The sequence below is a fragment of the Rutidosis leptorrhynchoides genome, chromosome 2 (assembly GCF_046630445.1).
Source record: "Rutidosis leptorrhynchoides isolate AG116_Rl617_1_P2 chromosome 2, CSIRO_AGI_Rlap_v1, whole genome shotgun sequence".
In the NCBI taxonomy this organism is placed as follows: domain Eukaryota; kingdom Viridiplantae; phylum Streptophyta; class Magnoliopsida; order Asterales; family Asteraceae; genus Rutidosis; species Rutidosis leptorrhynchoides.
Window position 1 is genome coordinate 213426948 of NC_092334.1, and position 14929 is coordinate 213441876.

General features: G+C 37.3%; 1 long non-coding RNA gene across 3 annotated transcripts; it reads right to left on the reverse strand.

Moving 5' to 3' along the window:
• Positions 1-391: 391 nt before the first annotated feature.
• LOC139891678 (uncharacterized) lies at positions 392-13863 on the reverse strand. 3 transcript variants are annotated; one of them, XR_011773793.1, is made up of 9 exons: positions 13656-13863; positions 13256-13295; positions 3001-3117; positions 2523-2646; positions 2317-2416; positions 2131-2187; positions 1375-1457; positions 1041-1122; positions 392-840 (listed from the first exon to the last, which is right to left on the reverse strand). It is a non-coding gene; the product is annotated as an uncharacterized lncRNA (long non-coding RNA). The 3 variants fall into 3 exon arrangements; XR_011773792.1 differs by having other exon boundaries at positions 13256-13321; XR_011773794.1 differs by having other exon boundaries at positions 13636-13863.
• Positions 13864-14929: the final 1066 nt, after the last annotated feature.

The window sequence follows — 14929 nt, forward strand, 5'->3', positions numbered from 1 at the left end:
CCCTTGATCCTACCACTGTATATATATATATATATATATATATATATATATATATATATATATATATATATATATATATATATATATATATATATATATATAGGGTGAGGATCCAGAGAGAACCAGAGGTGGTAGAGAACCGAGAGAACCAACAGCTCGACCTTCATCTATGTGCAGCTCAACCTTCAATCTGCGTGCAGCTCGAGTCAATCTGCATGCAGCTCGAGTCAAGTTGGGTGCAGCTCGAGTCAATCTGCGTGCAGATTGAGTCAATCTGCGTGCAGATTGAGCTTTTTTTTAGTGCAGGCACACTCTGTTCTTCGTAAGAAAATTGATTTTCTCAAAATCAAACCTATAGCAAAAATTAAAAACGCAGATTTATTAGGTTTCATCACGTGAATCTATGTGCAAAGTTTCAGATTCTAACTCCTAGATTTGAGCTCGAATTCGTGAGTCAAAGATTTGGGAAAAAAAAGTCAACAATTTCTTCATAGCTCAAATTCATAATCTATATGATGTTTCAGCTTAAATTGACGATTGGCAAGCATTAGATGCAACATTTTAAGCAACTTCATGTTGGAATCATTATCTAAAACGTCTTTGATTGATGTTATGAATTCATGTTCATCGTTCACAGGTGAGGTTCGCTGGGTTCTCTACTATAAAGAGTTGTTCTAGGATCCTTTCAATATATATATATATATATATATATATATATATATATATATATATATATATATATATATATAGGATCAGGTCACTGGTTGAAAATTGTCGAACATGGCTACATGTAATTCTTATACATGCGTCCTCGGAAGTAGTATTGATATTGCAGTAAACCTGTAAAATAGCATCCGTTATCATATTTAACGCATTAATAAGTAACTAAAATATTTTAGATGGACGAAATGCGTTATGGATCAGCTCAACCTTCCCAGACCAGTTTCAACATGAACTAAAATTGCCAGTATGACCCGTTACCAAACGCAGCCATTAACACATATGATTCAAATAAATAAAAAAGTAAACAGAGTTATTACCTGAGTTTTAATGGGCAGGATGGTATTGACAATATCCTCATTCAGTGACAAAGGTAGCGGTGGCCCAGGCTTGCACCTCATTCTATAAGAAATGATGTAAAAGCCGTACGTATTATCAAAGATAACATAAATATATGCAGAATCAAAAGTAAACTACAGACATATCACATACTCATTTAAGATAATATTTATAGTGTTATTCATCTGATTAAAAAGGTCTAAATTCTCCGGCAACTGTTAATAATGGTGTATAACTCAGCTTCCACAAATACAAAACATGTACAAGCATATATTACTACAATATATGACCGGAAATGGTGGAACAAATAGTTACCTCTAAAGTACCGATACTAGTTGAGTCGCCACTATGTATTTGGTTGTTCTGTTCTAACAAATGCCTTATTGAGCCTTGTACTGCTGCTTTAAAAATTACAAAAAATAAATCATGTGACGAAACATTACTGTCCAGCTTAATAAATATGCATGCATGTGACGAAACTTCACTCGTATCCAAAAAGATAAAGATGCATTTATTTCAACTTCAGTAATATTACTGTCCGGCTAAATAATCGACAAGCCTGATTAAATACCAACTTTCAAGATGATTACCATCACCTTGATCTCGGTGTTTCGTTGAAGCTGAAAATGGTGTCACATTCATGGTTGAATTTGACGGAACGCTTGGCTTCGAGGACAAAGCCACCAATTTATCTTGGATTTATATAATTTATTAAGGAAGCTGATCATCAGACAAGCAATACATTGCTTATGAGAAGTGAAAACAAGAAGTATATTTTACAATGTAATTGGAGTATTAGACATTAGTTCTTACAAGCAATTTCTCATGTAAGTGAAGCTGATTATTTGACCAGATCAAAGCCCTCATTATCCTAAAAATACTACTCCGCACTGTATAACAACTACTTATATGTCACTAAACCGTAGAATCCTATATTACACCATTATTCTAATTCAAGCATGATAAGTCACAGTTTCCCAATACACACGGTTATAATTTTTAATTAATAAAAACCTCAACTCCAACAAATTTAGATTCAAAAAATAACAAACAAGTATCCAATCTACACACCTTCTTATCTTTTATTTTCTTCCACAAATTCAGGTCCTCATGCTTCCTTTGTTTTCTCTGACAAATATGTCATCTTAGATAGCATTTAAGTAAGAAACTTGATAATGTTACGCCGATTTTTGTAGTTTAAGCAATTAATAAAATACTACACGTGTATTATAAACAAAATGGTAAAAAGAAGCTCACCGTCAGCCACCTACATCTATTTGCAACATGAAGATCTGTTTTATTACGCAAAGTTGCAGTAACCTTCACATACTTTATGATACCAGGTTCATCAGCATATCTAATTAACAAAAAAAGCAAACCATGAATCCATTTTCTAGCTAAACAAAAAAAAAAAAAAAATGAACAGGACCATCTTTTCGCATCAAAATGCAAGAAGAACTTACTTGGAAAGTGCTTCTTCTAATTTATGTTGTTCTTCAACAGTCAACTCAACAGCCAATGCAACTCGTGAATTATCTTAAGAGTTCCCAATTTTCGTTAATGTTGAGCTACTACTATTAGCTATACCTGAATTCCTTAAAAAACTAATGTCACGTGTAATATTATTCATATTATTCATACTACTAAAATCGTAATCCCCAATCATAATCATTTCAGTTTTACTACTATCTGTTCCACTAAAATTAATTGATATAACTTGTTGATTAATACCAAAAGAGTTTTCTTGTTAACGATGATGAAACCCTCTATCCATGGTATTATGCAATTTTAAAACCTTGATGTGCAGTACAGAATAAACACATACCGGTCATAAGTTTTACATAACACGGAACAACACCAAAAGTGGATAGATTTTAAAATTTAAAAGGTTTCACTCTGTATATTCAGGCAATTTAAAAAGGTGAAATAAAATAAAAGTACCTGCAGAAACGAAACGTCTAATAAGAGGATGGTTCGGGTGAAATGTCATGTTCACCACCAATATAAAAGTACCATTTCTTCTACAGCTTCTTTGACTTGATCCCCGATTGCCAACATCTATCAAGATTTAAACCACATATAAATCGTGTGACGTGAGGCAACAACGAATTTTCCACAGTTGTAGCAAAACACTCAAATTGCGTAAAGAGATACAATAATGCACAATTATTTTGAAATGTTCTCTAATTTTAATCTGAATACACCTTTACCCATACCAATTTAATTTAAGTCTATCTTGACCCGTCACATAATCTACACAACCCGTCCGTTAGGCCAAATGTCAACAACCTTAAGGCATAAGAAATAAACGCTTAACAAATACTCAAAGCTAATCTAGCATAGATCAAACTTACATGTGTTAAATTATAAACAGAAATGTCCAGAATCAAAATTTTATCTGGATTTAAGCTTGCAAGAATATTGGGTAACACAAAAGTAGTCACCCTAGTACTATTAACATCAGTGTCAAAAAAACTGCTACATTATAGTTTAATACAGTATGATTGTGTTTTGCCTAACTGGCACTGAAGACTCACTTCCATAACTTATTAACCATGTCAAAAGCATATCATTATAGTTTATGAACCATTTGTTTTCTCAAAAGACGTGTAACATCCCGCCTTTTTCCATTTACTTTTCCGTTTAACTATTTTAAAGTCCGTTATATATTTATAACATCTTTCGTTAATACGCGTTTTAAATTATCTCGATTAGGTAATTCACGCACCCGATTCAAACTTGAGGGACTAAAATTGACATGGGGCAAACTAGTTGACTAGGTCAACTAGTCCACCCCAATCACCACCATTCAATCCTCTTCATCTCTCTCTCTTTCTCTCTAGCAAGAACACACACACATCTACCAAATTCATTCAATCATCATCTAAATTCGATCTAAGAGGCTTACAACAAAATAAATTACATATTCGTGATCCTCTCTCCATCCTCTTCATTTTGGTACCAACTTCATCTCGTTTGGGTAACATTTCTAAAACTCTAGATTTCTCTAAATTCGTGTTTTTGACTTAAAATGGTGTTAGTTGGTGTCTATGGCTCATTGTGATGTCGTGTATATAATTGGTATGCTCGATCTCGTTGTTTTAGTGTAACTAGCATGAACTTGAATTTTGGTGTGTTGTTCTTGAATTTTGGATGATCATATGTTGTTAGATGTTAAAAGTTCATGTTCTAATTGTGTTCCTAGTATCACTAGCTTCAATTTGATGTGTAGGTTGCTTTAGAAAAGTTCATGAACTTGATTTATGATTTTGGTGAATTTGAGTTAGGGTTTGATGAACTTGAAATGGACTTTTGATGCATTGAATGCCATGGATTATGGTTGGTAAGTGTTTAGTTGGATTGTATGCTTGATTACCTTCGAAACGGCATATCATTCATGTAAATTGGTTGCCCGAATCATTGAATTGCATTTATGAACTTGTATGCGATTAATGTTGAGCATTAGATGCGGTTTTGGTTGTTATAATAGGTAGATTGATTGATGAAATGTGTTTAGTTGTCTTCCTCGTCAAATTACCTTCCCAACGGTATAAAATACTTGACTTGATTGTTTGCGGATCATAAATTGTGTTTATTTGGTTTTTGGTTCGTGCACTTAGGAGTTCTGCATCAGACTTGAAATCCAACCTGGACGCCGTCCAGATATTTGGACGTCGTTCCAGTATTCAAATCTGGACGCCGTCCAGAAAGTCTGGACGCCGTCCCAGCCTTCAAAGCTGGACGTCGTCCAGAACCAGATACACTGGCAGGCTCTGTCTCCGCTGGCCATTTTACGAAAAATGTTTGCTATGCTACGGACCTCCGATTCACATGTAACTTGTTCTAACATGCTCATACATGATTAAAAACCTCAGGAAAATAGTTCGGGACCCGACCCGAACGTGTTGACTTTGACCCGACCTAAGTTAACTTTTATTCAAACTTAACCAAATGATTGTGCCATCGTTCTAACATGCTTTTATACTTGTACCTCGCATGAAACATGACAATTTGATTCACATGCTATTATGGTCGAGTCTTAACGAGCCATAGGACTAATTGAACATTTTTGACCTATCGTGTTTACCGTTATTGATACAACCTATTGTTTAGGTCAAGAGTAGCATTGTTCTTTGCACACGTTTACTTGTTGAAGTACTTTACTACTCGTGCACTCAAGGTGAGATCATAGTCCCACTTTTACTCTTTTTGAACTTACATTTGGGATGAGAAAACATACACATTTCTTTTACTAAGTGAACACAAGTACAGGAAAACAAACATTCTACATACGAGTTTAGAACAAAATCCTCAATTCGATTATCATTAGTTACACTTGCCGGGTGTAAGCGAGAACTTATGTTGTATGGATTCATATGGGTTTGACAAACCCTCATTCAAACGGTTCGCTACCGTTTACGAATGAAATATATTTTCGAGAAACAGTGTATGTTCTAGCACTAAGTGATGGGGTTCAATGGAAGGAATGTTAAGCATTGATAATTGGGTGCTCGTGAAACAAACTTTTGGAATGTATTACTATTATCTCATTGTTGCAAATCTTGTGGTTCATTTGTACTTACTTACTCAAACCTATGATTTCACCAACGTTTTCGTTGACAGATTTCTATGTTTTTCTCAGGTCCTTGAACGATACATGATACATGCTTCCGCTCATTATTTTGATACTTGCATTGGATGTCGAGTATATATGCATACATGGAGCGTTTTTTGGCTACTTTTAAATTGTGTCGCATAAGTTTCACTTGTACTTATAACTTTGTAACGTAACTTGTGGTGGAACTATTCTTGTGAAATTTGAACAATCTTTACATTTGAAATGAATACGACATATCTTTTGGTCAAACGTTGTTTTAAAGACTTATGACCACGTAACGGGACCTAAGTAGACGGCGCCGTCAATGACGATTTTTTCGGGTCGCTACAGATGGTATCAGAGCGTTGGTTGTAGGGATTTAGGGTTCATTGGTGTCAACCTCGAGTCATAGGGTACATTGGTGAGTCTAGACTACAACCGGCATATAGACTTGAAGTAGGAATTACTTGACTACTTGTGCATTTATACTCGAACGCTTCTACTCATATCTACTCTTAGTTCATCTTAATCTCACGTTGTTTAATTTGATTGACGCGCCGCCTTGACTATATGAAATGATGTCGAATGCACATATGAATCAGGGTAATATAATTTCCGGGATTATATTACGGTGACTCATATGAACGTTCCGACATTATGGCATAAAGAATTTAAGGCGAGTCGAGGAAAAAAAAAAAAAAAAAACTTCTCTTTATCTTTATTCTATATCACGGTTAGTATTATTGAGAATACTAATCAATGATATTCTTGTGTCTTGAAGGAACAATGGCTCCTCGTCGTGTACGCCGCAATGAAACTCCCGAACAAGCTCTCGAACGGATGATAGCTACCGCCGTAGATGTGGCCATGGCCGGTCACTCATCCAACAACAACAACAATAATAACAACAACCACAACAACAACAACAACAACAATGGAGTCGGTAACTCAAACGAGGGATGCTCCTATAAAGCTTTCATGGGGTGCAAACCTCACACTTTCGATGGAACCGGGGGACCGGTCGTGCTCACCCGATGGTTTGAGCAAACGGAAGCCGTCTTTAGCATAAGCGGTTGTCGGGACCAAGACAAGGTCAAATACTCCACTCACACCTTCGCCGGTGTCGCTCTTACATGGTGGAATACTTATGTACAATCGGTGGGTACCGATGAAGCTCACGCCCTCTCTTGGGCCGACTTGAGGGAAAAGATGATTGTCGAATATTTCCCTCGTGAAGAAACCCGAAGGCTCGAACAAGAGCTAAGAACTTTAAAGGCGATCGGAAATGACCTCAAGGCTTATAATCAACGATTTTCCGAACTAGCCTTGATGTGCCCAAATCTTGTGAACCCCGAAGCTTTAAGGGTTGAACTTTACATGGATGGTCTTCCAAAGAGCATCAAACACGGAGTAATGTCATCCAAACCCTCTAATCATCAAGATGCTTTGAACATGGCCCGCAAATTGATAGAGACGGTGGACGAAATCGTAGTACCGGCACCTAAAGCCGAGGACAAGTCGGGTAACAACAAAAGAAAATGGGAAGCTCCCCAATCAAGCAACAACAACCTTGCCAAGAAATCTTTCACCTCCGACGGCAAGAAGGGTTATGCCGGAAATCTACCTCTTTGCAACAAATGCAACAAACGCAACAAACATCACTTTGGCGAATGTAGTAAGCTAATTTGCCATCGGTGCCAAGGAATTGGTCATAAGGCCAACGATTGTAAAAGTGCCACTCCCGTCGCTCGAAAGTGGCCCAATGCACCAAAGACGGGCACTTGTTACGAATGTGGCCAAACGGGTCATTATAGAAATGCATGCCCAAAGAAGAAAGATAACCCCAACACGCGCGGCCGAGCTTTCAACATCAACACCGAGGAAGCCCGGGATGACACTGAACTAGTCACGGGTACGTTTCTTCTCAACAATTCTTATGTCTCTTGCTTATTCGATTCGGGTGCCGATAAATGCTTTGTATCCAAGACTTTGACTCATTCTTTTAGCACTCCACCTCTTCCATTAGATACCACTTATACCATTGAAGTGGCTAACGGGAAACTATTAAGTGCCGACACATATTACCGGGGGTGTACGTTAAACATTTTGGGTAAGGAATTTGAAATTGACTTGATACCTATGGAACTAGGAAGCTTTGATGTAATAATCAGTATGAATTAGTTAGTCAAAACGAAATCTCACATCCTTTGTGATCTTAACGCAATCCGAATTCCTATCGAGAATGGTGAACCTTTGATTGTTTATGGCGATAAGAGTTGCACCAGACTCAACCTCGTTTCGTGCCTTAAAGTTAGAAAACTACTCCGTAAGGGTTGTTTTGCGATCCTTGCCCACGTTAAGAAAGTCGAGTCCGATGATAAGCATATCGATTATGTGCCAATTGTTAGTGACTTTTCCGATGTATTTCCCGACGAATTGCCGGGTCTTCCGCCTCATCGACCGGTAGAATTCCAAATCGATCTTATTCCGGGAGCCGCACCCGTAGCACGTGCACCATATAGACTTGCTCCATCCGAAATGCAAGAATTGCAAAGTCAAATCCAAGAACTACTTGATCGTGGTTTTATCCAACCTAGCCATTCACCTTGGGGCGCTCCGATTTTGTTTGTTAAAAAGAAAGACGGATCCCTATGAATGTGCATTGACTATCGTGAACTAAACAAATTGACGGTAAAGAACCGATATCCTCTTCCTCGCATCGATGACCTCTTTGATCAACTACAAGGGTCTTGTGTATATTCAAAAATCGATCTCCGCTCGGGTTATCATCAATTGAGGGTTAAGGGGGAAGATGTCTCCAAAACCGCTTTCCGGACTCGTTATGGTAGTTATGAGTTCCTTGTCATGCCATTTGGTCTCACTAACGCACCGGCGGTGTTCATGGATCTTATGAACCGCGTGTGCAAACCGTATCTCGATAAATTCGTTATTGTGTTCATCGATGACATATTGATCTATTCTAAAAATGAAGAAGAGCACGAACAACATCTCCGACTTGTGCTTGAACTCTTGAGACAAGAACGACTTTATGCCAAATTCTCCAAGTGTGAATTTTGGTTGAAGGAAGTTCAATTTCTTGGTCATGTTGTAAGTGATCAAGGTATTAAAGTCGATCCCACGAAAATCGAAGCCATTAGTAAATGGGAGACTCCTACTACTCCTACTCACATTCGTCAATTCTTGGGTCTCGCCGGGTACTATCGTAGATTCATCGAAAACTTCTCTTTGGTTGCACGTCCTCTAACCGTATTAACTCACAAAGGAAAGAAATTCATTTGGGCGACCGAGCAAGAATCCGCGTTTCAAATCTTGAAGACAAAACTAACCACCGCTCCTATCTTGTCACTTCCCGAAGGCAATGATGATTTTGTTGTATATTGCGATGCCTCGAAACATGGTTTTGGGTGTGTATTGATGCAACGGAAGAAAGTCATTGCTTATGCCTCTCGACAACTAAAAATTCATGAACGGAATTACACGACTCATGATCTCGAACTTGGAGCCGTTGTCTTTGCACTTAAAATGTGGAGACACTATCTTTATGGAACCAAGAGTACTATCTTCACCGATCACAAAAGCCTTCAACACATCTTCGATCAAAGGCAACTAAACATGAGACAACGACGATGGATTGAAACTTTGAACGATTACGATTGTGAGCTTCGTTACCATCCCGGGAAGGCAAACGTAGTAGCCGATGCCTTAAGTCGAAAAGAAAGAGCGGTGCCTCTTCGTGTCCGAGCCTTAAACATCACCATCCACACAAACCTTAATAGCCAAATTCGGGTAGCCCAAGATGAGGCTCTCAAGGATGAAAACCTTTCACACGAGCTCTTGAACATTCTCGTCTCTCGATTCGAAATTAGGGAGACCAGACTCCGATATTACGCCGGAAGGATTTGGGTGCCTAGTTATGGGAACCTACGAAGCCTTATTTTAGATGAAGCCCATAAGTCACGATACTCGATTCAACCCGGTGCCAATAAGATGTACCACGACCTTAAACAACTATATTGGTGGCCGAACATCAAAAGGGACGTAGCTACTTATGTTTCCAAGTGTTTGACATGTTCCAAAGTCAAAGCCGAACACCAAAGACCGTCCGGACTACTTCAACAACCCGAGATCCCGCAATGGAAGTGGGAAAGGATAACGATGGATTTTATCACCAAGCTACCAAAAACGACGGGCGGTTATGATACCATTTGGGTTATTGTTGACCGTCTCACCAAATCCGCACACTTCCTTGCCATGAAAGAAACGGACAAAATGGAGAAACTTGCACAACTTTACATTAAGGAGATCGTAGCCCGACACGGTGTACCCTTATCGATTATCTCCGACCGAGATGGCCGTTTCGTTTCTAGATTTTGGCGTACATTGCAAGAAGCGTTGGGAACGCGTTTAGACATGAGCACCGCATATCATCCTCAAACCGATGGACAAAGCGAACGTACAATTCAAACCTTAGAGGACATGTTACGAGCTTGCGTGGTTGATTTTGGAAAAGCTTGGGACAAGCACTTACCTCTCGCCGAGTTCTCTTACAACAATAGTTATCACGCGAGTATTAAAGCCGCACCTTTTGAAGCGCTATATGGCCGAAAATGTCGTTCACCTCTTTGTTGGGCCGAGGTAGGCGACGTGCAAATCACCGGACCCGAACTCATTCACGAAACCACCGAGAAAATCGTTCAAATCCGAGATAGGCTTAGGACGGCCCGGAGTCGTCAAAAGTGCTATACCGACAAAAGACGCAACGACCTTGAATTTCAAGTCGGTGACCGCGTCATGCTAAAAGTCGCACCTTGGAAAGGTGTAATCCGTTTTGGGAAACGCGGGAAGCTAAATCCGCGGTATATTGGTCCTTTCGAAATCTTGGAGCGTATTGGAACCGTTGCTTATCGTTTAGATCTTCCGCCTCAATTGAACTCCGTTCATTTTGTGGAGGAACCGGTTGAAATTGTGGACACCTCCGTCAAGACATTGAAACAAAGCCGAATCCCGATTGTTAAAGTCCGTTGGAACGCCAAAAGGGGACCCGAGTTTACTTGGGAAAGGCAAGATCAAATGCAAAGGAAATAGCCTCATTTATTCGTGCACTCGGAAACGCAAGATCTCGGGGAAGAAACAACGACTACTACGCCTACTTAAATTTCGGGACGAAATTTCTTTTAAGGAGTAGGTAATGTACCATCCCGCCTTTTTCCATTTACTTTTCCGTTTAACTATTTTAAAGTCCGTTATATATTTATAACATCTTTCGTTAATACGCGTTTTAAATTATCTCGATTAGGTAATTCACGCACCCGATTCAAACTTGAGGGACTAAAATTGACACGGGGCAAACTAGTTGACTAGGTCAACTAGTCCACCCCAATCACCACCATTCAATCCTCTTCATCTCTCTCTCTTTCTCTCTAGCAAGAACACACACACATCTACCAAATTCATTCAATCATCATCTAAATTCGATCTAAGAGGCTTACAACAAAATAAATTACATATTCGTGATCCTCTCTCCATCCTCTTCATTTTGGTACCAACTTCATCTCGTTTGGGTAACATTTCTAAAACTCTAGATTTCTCTAAATTCGTGTTTTTGACTTAAAATGGTGTTAGTTAGTGTCTATGGCTCATTGTGATGTCGTGTATGTAATTGGTATGCTCGATCTCGTTGTTTTAGTGTAACTAGCATGAACTTGAATTTTGGTGTGTTGTTCTTGAATTTTGGATGATCATATGTTGTTAGATGTTAAAAGTTCATGTTCTAATTGTGTTCCTAGTATCACTAGCTTCAATTTGATGTGTAGGTTGCTTTAGAAAAGTTCATGAACTTGATTTATGATTTTGGTGAATTTGGGTTAGGGTTTGATGAACTTGAAATGGACTTTTGATGCATTGAATGCCATGGATTATGGTTGGTAAGTGTTTAGTTGGATTGTATGCTTGATTACCTTCGAAACGGCATATCATTCATGTAAATTGGTTGCCCGAATCATTGAATTGCATTTATGAACTTGTATGCGATTAATGTTGAGCATTAGATGCGGTTTTGGTTGTTATAATAGGTAGATTGATTGATGAAATGTGTTTAGTTGTCTTCCTCGTCAAATTACCTTCCCAACGGTATAAAATACTTGACTTGATTGTTTGCGGATCATAAATTGTGTTTATTTGGTTTTTGGTTCGTGCACTTAGGAGTTCTGCATCAGACTTGAAATCCAACCTGGACGCCGTCCAGATATTTGGACGCCGTTCCAGTATTCAAATCTGGACGCCGTCCAGAAAGTCTGGACGCCGTCCCAGCCTTCAAAGCTGGACGCCGTCCAGAAAATCTGGACGCCGTCCAGATACACTGGCAGGCTCTGTCTCCGCTGGCCATTTTACGGAAAATGTTTGCTATGCTATGGACCTCCGATTCACATGTAACTTGTTCTAACATGCTCATACATGATTAAAAACCTCAGGAAAATAGTTCGGGACCCGACCCGAACGTGTTGACTTTTTGTTGACTTTGACCCGACCTAAGTTAACTTTTATTCAAACTTAACCAAATGATTGTGCAATCGTTCTAACATGCTTTTATACTTGTACCTCGCATGAAACATGACAATTTGATTCACATGCTATTATGGTCGAGTCTTAACGAGCCATAGGACTAATTGAACATTTTTGACCTATCGTGTTTACCGTTATTGATACAATCTATTGTTTAGGTCAAGACTAGCATTGTTCTTTGCACACGTTTACTTGTTGAAGTACTTTACTACTCGTGCACTCAAGGTGAGATCATAGTCCCACTTTTACTCTTTTTGAACTTACATTTGGGATGAGAAAACATAAACATTTCTTTTACTAAGTGAACACAAGTACAGGAAAACAAACATTCTACATACGAGTTTAGAACAAAATCCTCAATTCGATTATCATTAGTTACACTTGCCGGGTGTAAGCGAGAACTTATGTTGTATGGATCCATATGGGTTTGACAAACCCTCATTCAAACGGTTCGCTACCGTTTACGAATGAAATATATTTTCGAGAAACAGTGTATGTTCTAGCACTAAGTGATGGGGTTCAATGGAAGGAATGTTAAGCATTGATAATTGGGTGCTCGTGAAACAAACTTTTGGAATGTATTACTATTATCTCATTGTTGCAAATCTTGTGGTTCATTTGTACTTACTTACTCAAACCTATGATTTCACCAACGTTTTCGTTGACAGATTTCTATGTTTTTCTCAGGTCCTTGAACGATACATGATACATGCTTCCGCTCATTATTTTGATACTTGCATTGGATGTCGAGTATATATGCATACATGGAGCGTTTTTTTGGCTACTTTTAAATTGTGTCGCATAAGTTTCACTTGTACTTATAACTTTGTAACGTAACTTGTGGTGGAACTATTCTTGTGAAATTTGAACAATCTTTTCATTTGAAATGAATGCGACATATCTTTTGGTCAAACGTTGTTTTAAAGACTTATGACCACGTAACGGGACCTAAGTAGACGGCGCCGTCAATGACGATTTTGTCGGGTCGCTACAAGACGATTGCAATATACGGGTTACCTTTGAATCTTTGAATGGAATGTGTGCACTTCTTCCGTTACTGTATCAAATCGCAAGTAAAACCAACTGTAAATATAAATGTTACAAAAATTAAACGGTGACATCGAAAAATTTGATGCCGATAGGTTTGTATGTAAATATCGGATAATTTTTGTGGGAAGTACTAACAATGTTCTATTAGAACCCTATTAGAAAATTAAAACAAAAAATAACAATATGTTTTCAGAATAGCCATTGCATATAAAAATAACACCTATAGTATCAAATGCTCTAAAAATTATGTCATCAAATTGAGTTATTGAGTAAATTACAATATTTATTTTAACGGTTTATGAACCTGTACAACATAGATAATAATTCATCAACGATCGGTAACTCACCGAATGTAATAATAATATACCTCATATAAATCATCACTCATTGAAATCGATATGAACCGCATCGTCGATGATAGTTCAACTGATGATAGTTCATATAGCGGTTTCTGAACGATTTACAACTCCGAACCCAAAATAAAAACCGCAATTATCAAGCGGATCATTGTAGACAATTAAGGATGAATCGATGAGGAACATATAGTAGGTATTAATAAATGAAAGGAAAGTAGAAGAAATATGTAAAAGGAAGTTTTTCTTAATAACCTACTGATAACTTCCGGTTGGTTATTATCAATAATAAAGTAGAATATAGAAGGGCAGAATAGGAAATCAAAAATAATCTGACATGAGAGAGACATATCTTACATCAGTTAAATGTCAACCATTAGATCTTGATTAAATTTACTATCTAAAGGCTGAGATTTGCTCCTAAAAGGAATATTTCTAAAATCTAACATAATATTGACTTTGCTTTAATATATATTTAATATTAATATAATATTAATATTAATATTTAATATTTAATATATAGTATAGATGTAGATGTAGAAGTGTAGATGTAGATGTAGATGTAGATGTAGAAGTGTAGATTAATTGATAAACTATTGAGTCTTTTAACTAAATGTAACCTTTTCTTTAAAAAGTTTCCATGTAATCAATCTACATATTACGAGTGATAGATAGATCTTATTGACTTAGTAAACTAAATAAAATATAGGATAATTACATACCTTTAATATATGAAGTTATTTTAGGGAGTTATTATTATTTAATTCAGTTTACTTAAAAAACATGACATGTTGGATTTTTTTATTCAATTTACTTAAGAAAATGACACGTAAGACTATTTAAATAAGATTAATTGAGAAATTGACACGTAGAATTATTGGCACGTATTTTATAATAATGTATAGATAGATTGGTTATTTGGATATATCTACATGATTTTTTTTGGCAAATAAAAGAAATAATATAAATGGGAAAATTTACAAAGAATTAGAACAAAATTCATACCTCAAAACCACTACATATAAACATTACAGAAGCTTTACAACAAAAATAAATAACTCCTCTAGCACTAAAATGCAGCCTGCTGACTTGCCTTTTCGAAAATAAGAGTTATAACAAAACCGATGGACATGTCGCCCATATATAATATTGGTGACTTGTGAAACGACCCGTCCTAATCCAAAAGGACGAATACAATAACATATGATTACATTGCGAGGTATTTGACCTCTATATGATACATTTTACAAACATTGCATTCGTTTTCAAAAGACAACATTTCATTACA